Raw genomic sequence first — 11,056 nt, 5'->3', positions numbered from 1 at the left:
AGAAATTCTAGATATACATTTAACCGTGAGTGAAATGGAAATATCATATCAAAGGATGTGGTTTGTATAGAGCCGAGGCTCTAAACAATCAAAGTAAAGTTCATCTTCAAATAGTATCGAGAAATATGGATTCAACATTATAAATCTTTGTAATAATAGCCTTGAAATATATTTTCAACTTTAATTATAAAATTTAAAGCTTTAAAAAATAGTGTAGATCGAGTAGATCTATAAAAAAACTTAAAAACCTTAAAAAAATATTAGTTAAAAAATAAGTTGTAAGATAAAGTATTTCCAAAACTTAGAAATCTTTTTTTATTCGATATTTGAGCATCAAATCAATGAAATTTTTGTGGTGGGCACTATAGCCACTTCTAGTAAAAACCTGTCCTTTTTTAATGGTAGGGAGGGGTGTTTTAGTCATGATAGAAAGAAACAAGAACACGGACACACGTGTCAACAGGTTGGTATGACTGAACGGCGTTTCCTACTCGTACCATAACTGACTACGATATTATGGAGCAGGGAACATTTATATATACGGTCATGTGACTACACACACTTATTGTTTGGCTTGGTCTTCTTGGGATAAGTTTGAACGCCACCATTGGTTCATATCCGTACGCGAATACGTAAGAGAGAGAAGGAAAAGTACTTTATGAGTCGGAGGACTCATAACCACATTTGTGTCCGCGTGCATCTCGGAGGACTCGTAACCACACTGGTGTCCGCGTGCATCACACACACATCCATCCGTAGAATCCTGGTGTGCATAAAAAAAAAAAGTAAAAAAATCAACTGGTTTGAAGATCTTTTTTCAAAAATTATTTTAAAATTTTTAAAATTTATTATATTATATATTCGTGATCTGGATTACATGTACCTAAAAAATTAGATTCAAAATCCATTTTAAAAACGGATTAAAAAAAAGGGGACGCATATCTAGTCCTATTGACTCATAAAACAATATCCATGAGAGTCATTTATAAGGCCCATAGATCCTCAGCTTTAAAGTCTACATGATATTTATGTGCTAAGAGAGTTACAAGAACACGTAAGGGTCATGTTATTTGCTCCCACCAAAGCATAAAATTTGTAAGGAAGATAAATAATCGTTTTGGTCGGTAGATCATCACATCTAAAGGTTAAATAGTGTCACCTCATTATTTCAAAACCCTAGATAGTTGGAGTGGATTACCTTTGTTTGTGTAAAATCAATCTAGATAGCTCCAAATTTACCATCTACGAAATATTTTTAAAAAAATTGAAATAGAGGTTTATAAGGAAATCTAAAAAAAAATATCAGATAAACTTAACAGAAAAAAATAAAAAAAAGTACTAATCGTGATGAGCGATACGGGTGCTACTGGAAGGAGTTAAAAACAATATTGGAAAGCTGATAGAATTAAAAGACAAAAATGAACCCTAATCTCCTAGTGGTGAATGGGAAAGAGTACATGGGACTAGGGTTGTTGCCTAAAGGACCGGCACGCGATTAATACTCGTTTCGTCATCATGTACAATTTGAGGGCACGCGCGCGATTTATACGGTCCAGGGACAATTTAGTCATTTTCGGAAAAGGGGTGTTTATGTAATTTCGATATTGTGGTATACGGACGTTTGAGGAGCGTCTGACGGCGTCAGACATAACGGCTTTTGATTGGGCGCGTTGTCTTCGAAAAGGGAATGATAAGAATGCGTGGGACAAGACGCCGGTTGGTGACGTATGCTGACGCCGTTAAACTGGCACTCAAACGTGGCCCGTAATAAAAGAGGGTCAAGGTTTTGCAATTGAATTTCCAATTACTACCCCGGAAAGGTCGGGGAGAGAGAATACGGCCAATCATTTGCGGGCTTGTTTAATCTCTCTCTACTTTCTCTCTCTTATTCTTCTTGTCTTTTCCTCTCTCTCCCCTGCATTTTGGCTTGCGCCCTTTTTTTGTAGTCTTTCCTTATTATTGTACGAAGCCATTGAATGTCCATGTTGAATCGATGGACGACCGACCATTCATGAGCATCGTATGGTGGGGGCTAGAATTTCAGGGAGGGGACTCTGTGTGCTCAAAAAGAGGACACACAGGTATGGCCCTTGGCCCCTTGCCCTACGGCTTGCACCATGGGCCCTTGCTCAGGGCTTCCACCAGAGTATGTCCCTTTTAGGGCTTAGAATGGGTCGGATCCGATTCGGATCTTAAAAGTCTACATAGGATCTAGATCCAGAGTGGGTTTCGATAGGAGATTTGGATCCAAATTCAAAAGTATACATGGATTTAAACCTGATTGGATTTAAAAATATTTTATATATTTTTTTACTTCCATAAAATACTATATAACAAAAAAATACTATACAACATATATGCCTATCTATAAAAGAATATATAATATTTTTAACAACTGGGTCATATTTGAATTGATTCCACCTATGCTCAGATACAATCTGAATTACCATTCAGATCCAAATTTTGGATAAGGATCCTACCTGTTGGATCCAAATTCTGAATCCATACCCGGATCTATATAGGGTCCAAAATTGGGGTTTCGGATTCAAACTAGGTAAATTCGGAGCGCTTGTCCCCTTCCCTAAAGGAACTTCAATTTAGGTTTCAGGCTTTGAGCCATTATGATTTGGGCTAGATTTACATAAGATTGCCTTCTTTAAACTGTAGAAGTAAGGCATGCTTCTAAATTTTGTTTGGAGATGTAGTTTGAGTGTTAGAAACAATATGTTGACTTGAGAATTTGTATTCGATCGTATTTTATAAAATTGAAAAGTTTAAAAATTGTACAGATCAAGCATATCTATAAACACTTGAAAATTTTGAAAATAGAAGGTTCATATGACTTGCTATAGATGCACTATTTTTTAGAATTGAAAATTTTTTTTTTCTTTATATTCATACATCCCGACATATAGATGAACTATTAGAAGGTTTTCCAACTTCGAAACACTCTTTTCTACAAGATTTTTGAGGTGCACCTTACTTGCATCCTTATATAAAATGTTTCCTTATAATTTTCCCTAGAGATAATTCAACTTAGTTACTTTAATTGGTTATATCCCCCTAGAAATTGATACTTGGGTCTGAGGCCTTAAGAAGTTGGCTAGGTTGGGGTCATTGTGTTAAGGGCCTAAGTCTAAAGATCATCCATGTGGATTTAAGAAAAACTTATTTGCCTGGTTTTTTTGGGACAAGCTCCAAGGGTTCGATCATTGACTACCCTCACTGAAAAGAATATTTCTGTGTACCTCTATGCCGAAGCGCAAGGCAAATCGTAATGGATGTCTGGACATGAATGATGACATTCATAATTCAATTGCCTTCAATTGTGGTTAACATTAATTATTACACTGTAAATAGAATCACCTCTTCTAGTCTCCTTCTCAAAGACAAATAAATCACCTCTTTAGTCTCCTTCTCAAAGACACGTACATGGTTTGTAGCAATCGATTCAAGGCTGGCATCAAGAAGGTTTTCACAGGCATGGGACCGATATAGTTCCTTGATGCAGAGAGGGAACTTCAATTTTGAATTTTTCAGAAGAAGGGTAAAGGTTGACAACAGTGTTATGGTGTCCTCGCACGCGTACAAGCACAAAGGATCGAGATAGATCTTATACTGATCATAGGCGACAAACGTGCTCGTGTGCAATGAACATATGCACGCCGGATTTCTTATTTAGTAACGAAGCCACCTACTGAGCTTATCTGTCTAACAAGCCTTCTTATTTAGGGGTCTTCTTAGCAGTAATGGCGATGCCTGTCTAGCTTCATTGTCCTCATTCTATGTATTACTTGGAGTGAGTCTAAAATATGCACCCTCCAGCTTAGAGTAGGTGAGGCATGACAATGTACTTTATTGAGGACTCTTGGGCATTCAAAAATCTGGTTGAGAAATTGCCTAAAACATAGATCATTTGGTTATTTGAAGAATTAAGGTACTCTTTTGAGTATCCTTATGCTGGCATGCTTATAGAATTTCATACAGCTTCAATTGGTTCACTTAATTTGTTTGATAAAAATATAACACAAAAAATTGTGATTTTTGTTCTTTTACAGAATTCTAATCATGCACATCTGGATCTGGCAACAATATCCATTCTAGGGATCTAAGTTAGAGGGACCCATTCTAAATTTCAGTGGTCCTTTCCGCATTTATAAAATTCATGTAGCTTATTTGGTTCAAACTCCTTCAGCATATAGATTAAAACTTATATTTGAAATCGCTCAAGCTCATATCACTGTAAAAGTGATGATACATATATCATTTGAGTGTAAAAGAGAACATCAATGAACAATTTAACAGGTTGGTATGCTAGATTTTACTCTGCTACTGAAACCAAAAAATGTAGGGAAGCAGTAAAGGAATATGCAGTGACAGGGGTTAAATCCATAACAGGAAGGCAAAGATTGTTGGAACTTTGTGGTTGTATGATTGAACCTTAGTTAATAATAAAGTAAAGGACTATTTCATGATAGAGAGTTCCTTGCTAAAGGACAAATGCTCAAAATTGCTTGAATATATAGTAAATCATAATTTGACAAAAAAAAAAATAGAAACCAAAAAGAAAAAAGGAAATTTCCCAAGGTTACCAAAGGATGTTATTCAAGTTATTATATGAGAATAAAAACAACTAGCTAGATCTCAGAGCATCCTAAGTGGGATATTCAGGGATAGGTGTAAGCATCCTTAGCGACTTGACACATTTATCTATAATCAAGTTTTGACACACTGACTGTAACAAAAAATATTTATTTTTCATTGGGTACACAGGAGATACAGTGAAGTTTTAAATTCCTCAAAATAGAGAATATTGTAAAAGGAGTCACGAAGAGAATTTTCCCTTCTTCTCATAGAAGAGAATTTTTAAAGGGGTTTGTTAAAATTGAGAGAATGGTTCTACAAAATAGCCATTCCTTTTTTTGGGTACTTTAGTGGGGATGGGCTCCCCTAGCTGTGGGAGAAATAGAACTCAATATGTGATGTTGTGGTGACCTACCACCCTGATCACCTAGCCTTGAGCCCTCTGTACAATATTGCCATTCCTTCTAGATGAGGCAATGGGTCGGCCCAGACAGCTGGACTCTGAAAAAGTAGGGCCTGGGCCACAAATTGTGGCCTAAGGGCTGGGCTAGGGCCAGTGACAGCTCGGTCATGACCTATTTGTTTTCTTGTTTTTTCTTTTATTTTTTTTCATTTGCTTTTGGCCTGGCTTGGCCTTAATAGGGCTTGGGCCGGCCCTAGGGAGACAAAATGGAAGTTTATAGTTCATACTAGTATATACAAGAATTTATAGGTACAAATAATAGTTTCTAGCTTCTTCCTATATTTCAATGCATCCTTATTACTAAATGTAAGTGCTAGAACTGAATTGGACTCTTATATCATCATTTGATTGTTTCAACAGATAGGAAAAAGTGAATGTAATTCAAATGTAATTTTATTTTGAATTTTAAAAGCTAATTAAAATGCATTGAAATAAATCGCATCAAAACTCATGGTGCCAGGGCCATGCCCCTGAAGCAATACTATCCTCTTCAAAACTAGGAAACACAAAACCAGTGAAATATGTGGTTGTTAGTGATTCATGAATCTAAATTTAGGGAAGGTTTTCTATTCTTCCCTTACTATATGGAAGATATATATTTCCCCTATCCGGCCATCTAATTTTGATTAAGTGAGCCACTGACCATTTCATCTTGATCCGACATTTTAGAGTTTTTTTGAAAAAAAATTATTTACAAATTATATGAATATGAAATTTGGTACTATCATCTCAATAGGGTGCACCTAAAATAAATATTAAAACAATATTTTTAGGTAAAATAAAATAACCAAAATATGCACAAATTTTAGAGCTTTTTTGAAAAAAAATTATTTACAAATTATATGAATATGAAATTTGGTACTATCATCTCAATAGGGTGCACCTCAAATAAAATAACCAAAATATGCACAAATATTGTAGGGGTATTTTGGTCAATTTATTTTATTAAGAATATTTGTTTTATATTTTTTTTGATAGGTGTGAATCTAATAGAGGATTGGAGACCCAAAAGTTGGTGCCAAAATGTTTGATAAAAAAAAATTAAAAATAAAATAGTGTAGAGGTGTGACATTGTGATTTGGGCCATCTCCTGCCATCCATTCAAAATGGACCGTTGGATAGGGGGATATATAAGTTTTATATATTAGTGAAATTATAGAAAGCTTGCCCCTAAATTTAAGTAGTGATGTAAAACCATATTTTAGGATACTTTGGCGTTCTTTGAGAAAAAAAAATGGTTATTTGACCCAAGACTTGCCATGGCATAGTTCTTGCTTTCCATTCTTAAAGATATATGTCAAATGACCCAAGGTCATTCTTGCATTAGCTAAAAGAAATAGATTTTGTATGACCATGATTCCATGGAACATGGTTTTTCATATAAAACTAACAAATGACCCTAGCTAGCCTTAGCTATTGTTAGAGTTTGGTTCCGTCATATAGTGCTTTATTGTAAACCATGTATTTTGCTATTTCACTCCTACTATCTTTTATTTTTCTCAGTCAACCATTGCTATTATTCTACCATCCATTGTCACCATGTTCTTCCTCCTATTTAGGGCTGGCAACGGGGCCAACCCTGACTCTAGTCCCAAGAGGGCCAGCCAAGGCACGGCCCGGCCCTGTCTGGGCTGGGCCAAATAAAATTGAAAAAAAAAAAAAAAAAACAAAGAAAAAGAGGGTCGGGCTGGGCTGAACCGTTCGATCATGGCCAAGGCCCAGCTCGGCCCTAACCTCGGGTCGTGGTTGTCCGGCCCTGGCCTGGCCCTCAGGCCATATTTTTTTGGCCCTTGTCCTAAGCTTTTAGGGCAGGGCTAACTAGGCTGGGCCAGGGCTGGCCTATAGAAGGCTACTATATTGGGTACCTTCCATTTCTATATCATGAATGCATGGGGTTCACTAATATAACAAGGATCACCCAAATGTAAAAGGAAAAGTGTACCATACACCAAAGGAATATTGTACATTGTACACCCTAGGGGCATCTACCATTCAATCCTTATAACTGTTCCCAGGATTGTGGGCATTAAACGTACCCATACCAATGTTGAGTCCAAAAAGTCATGAGAATTCTCCGTTGTCCATGATCACGAACATGTTGTTGATGCACCATAGTGCAGCATAACCGTGAACAATGGTGCATGATATGCGATATACTTTCGTTCGTAAAATGCGAAAATTTGACCCACGATTTGATCCATTCGGATTTACCAACGTGTCAAGGGAGCATGTGAAATGCATGTTTTTATTGTTGTGATTAAAATCTCAAAATTTTAAAATAAATAATTTTCGAAAAATAAAATACCCTAAATTGGGGGATCGGCATCCTCAAAATAGGAACTGATCTCTCTTTATCTTCATTTGGATCTAAAATATTTACTCCTAAGTTTGGACAAAGATAAAGTATTTATTTGAGAGAGAGTTTCATTTGCTAATCACATTTCCCATCTTATATTTCTAAATAAAATGCTAACAACCATATTTATTCCATGAAGAGATAGATATATAATTGGATTTGGTGCTAAGTTACCCAAAACTTCAACTTTGTGAGGTCCCTTCTAGTGGAACCCCACTCAAAAGTCATATTCTCTAGAAGTGAAGGGTGTCATGAAGCCCGTTCATCAAGCCCATATGTTTAATAATAAATATTGCATTAATGGAGGAAAAAACCTACAGTCCTCTAAGTACAGGAGAATACTAAGAATAGAAATCTGTAATCAACGTATGACAATACCAGATCAAAACATATCAACATATGACAATACCAGATCACTGTTGTTATTACTATAAGATGGATGTTAGGCAGTCAAGAAACAATATATCGATAGAAAGAGCATGGTTGAGATGGATGAGTGGTAAGAAAATAAATGATAGAATTCAGACTTTAATGTATCTAAGAGAACTTAAGGATAGCTCCAATAAGAATTAAGATGAGGAAAAGTAGACTTAAGCGGTAGAACATGTGTAACATCAACCTAATACAACACTAACTAGGAGGGGTCTGTCATTCAAGTGAAAGGCTCTAAAAAGGCGAGAGGAAATGTGAAGACATATGACGACCATTGATCTAACTGAGAGTATGGCCTTGAAAGAGCGAAATGGCAAAACATGTTGATTATATAGCATAAAATGTTGATGATGATGATTATCATTACTATTATCATTATCATCATTATTGTTGTTGCTCTATTATTATTATTATAACCTAAATAGAACCCTCCTAGATAAATGACGCCTAGTTTACATGAGCAAGGTCTAATTGCTCTTTCTTTCATTACTTTCCACTCTCTAAACATATGTTTTATTATTTTAGGATGATAAGATTTTTGCATGGGAAATGTATCAAAATGAACGAGATTAACTATATAACATATTATATTTAATTTCAAAAATCCAATACACATGATTATGAGTTAGAATAGTTGAAAATAATTTAAATGTACTTTGATAACTTCCCCATTCTTTTATTATTAGCATAGTTGAAAATGATTAAAATGTTAAATAGCTAGTTAAGTCAAAGTTTAATTTGATAAATTTCCTTTCTTTCGTTAGTGTTAAATTCCAAATATTTTTACTTTATTACCATGTCTAATTTCGTCCTTTTTATTTTTTATTTTTTGGAAAGTGACATATTTCATGGTCATATGCCTGCTGGTTTCTTTTGGCACGAGACCTTTTCCTTTTCTAAGAAAAGTTCCTATTCCCAAAAACACAGATCTGTGTAAAGCCATCTCTCAGTTGAGAAAACACCATGGGGAATTTCGAACTTTGTCCATTAAAAGCATCTTGTTTATGAGGTTTGTAGCTTCTTCTAAATGGAAATATGAGGCTTTTTGTTGCAAAAATAGCTTTTACTAAGAGGACAGATAAAATACCTTGCTGACACCAAGGCTTAGAGGGGGATCTTTGAAGTTTCAATCTCTTTCTCTCTCTCTCATACAAATTGTATAATTGAAATTGGATATAATATGGAAAGAGAAGAGGTATGGAAGATCTCGAGAAACAATAGAATAGCTTTATGGAGCCTCATATAAAAGCCTGCCACCCATGTTTGTGATTGCTAACATTGTGACCATGGATTAGCCGACATGCAACTGAACCATGTGGCAGGACCAAAAGATAATAACAACACTGAATGGCCTCGAAAAATTCTTCTCTCAAGGTCCGAAATCAGAGGAGAGAGAGAGGGGCTTCAAAATGGGCTATAATAAGGGATTAAGAGACATAATTATAGTGTAATCACATCTCAAATCCCAAAATACCTAGAGAGAGATTAGAGAGATGTGAGGTTTATCGGACATATGGGTCATGAATATTAAGATCAAAAGTATAATATTAATTAATAATCACATCTCAAATCCCAAAACAACCCTATAATAGAGAGAGAGAGAGAGAGAGAGAGGCAGGGGCCTATAGGATTTTGGGGAAACATTACATAAATTATAAGATTAAGAGATAAAATTATAGAGTAATCGCATCTCTAATCCCAAAAGACCTCCCTCATGCATTAGAAAACCTAGAGAGAGATTCTGAGGCCAAACCCATTCTTTTGAACTACGGGAATCTGTGGTGGGTTCATCTTGCTTTTGGGAGTGGGTTAGAATCGTAGATAAAGTTAAAAAAAAACAAACAATAAGTTACATTCATTCACTAAATTCCTGAATGCAGTGGTTTTTCTTGGTAAAAAAAAAGCGGCCAAAAAAGTTATAAAGAAATGTAAAATTCTCATGTCAAGGTACATTCAAATATTCATAAATTTGGGGAAATGCGGTACCCCATTGGAAATTTAAATAGTTAGCACGTAGTTCATATTTATGGTTGCCTTTTAATATAGAATATGTATGGGGGTGGTTACACGTAAGGGAAAAGATACTTTTTAGTCACTTAACATGAGGACCACCTTTGTTCTCAGATACGGCCTGCGTCGTTCAGAAGATGCTTAGGATTATGCCGTGGGATTATTAATGTTTGGGTTGGGTAGACCCTATGCATCAGCATTGCTACTATTGGTAGTAGAACCACAGTTTGAAATTCTAGAGAGAGAGAGATGTGTTTATGTGAGAGAGAATGAGAGCCATTGTGTGTGGGAGTCAGAAGAGAGAGAGAGGAGATTTGCTACTACTGGTACTTGAGCTACGGTTTGAAATTGTATCACGTATGTATGTGTGTGAGAGAGAGAGAGCAGAATTGCTACTATTTGTACTAAAACCACACCTTGAAATTGGATGGAGAGAGGGGTGTATGTGTGTGTGAGAGAGCAGAAATGCTGCTATTTGTATTAAAACTACATCTTGAAATTGGAGGGAGAGAGGGGTGTATGTGTGCGTGAGAGCAGAAATGCTGCTATTTGTACTAAAACTACAGTTTGAAATTGGATCAAGAGAGACGGGGGTGTGTGTGTGTTAGAGAGAGAGATGTGGGTGTGAGAGATTAGAGAAGTATGTGTATGTGTGGGTAGGAGAGAGAAATGTGTGTCCATGTGTATGAGAGAGAGCAATGTGTGCGTGTAAGAAAGACGAAGGTAGAGAGAGATAGGAGGGTAGAGAGAGAGTGAAAGTGATAGTGCAGGTGGGTTGATGGTACCAGTGCAAACAAACTCCCACGCAAGGGCAAAAGCCCCAATCGCTCTCTACGAGGGGATGATTCTCTTTTCAAATTTTTCTTTATATTAAGTGTATGTGTGTGTGTTATCCCCCTTGAATCCCGTGCCCAAACGGTCACTAGGAATGCCCACATAAAGTTCCATTTTATATAATATCCACCCATTGATTTTCTTCTCCTTTTGTTTAATTGTTCTTTATTATCTTACTGACCCAACCAATTGATTATTCAGTCCTTTTGTTTAACTGTTCTTTATTATCTTACCGACCAACCAATTGATTATTCACTTTGCCTTCTCAGTTAAGAGCTGAGCCACACTGTAACTTTATTCTTTCTTTTTTATATAGGTATAAAGGATCAAACAAAAAAGCAAAATTAAATAACCCAAAAATGCCAGTTTCCTTTATC

The sequence above is a fragment of the Amborella trichopoda genome, chromosome 9 (assembly GCF_054954075.1).
Source record: "Amborella trichopoda isolate Santa Cruz 75 chromosome 9, AtrichopodaSantaCruz75HAP2 v2.0, whole genome shotgun sequence".
Taxonomy (NCBI): domain Eukaryota; kingdom Viridiplantae; phylum Streptophyta; class Magnoliopsida; order Amborellales; family Amborellaceae; genus Amborella; species Amborella trichopoda.
This window is presented reverse-complemented; position numbering follows the sequence as displayed.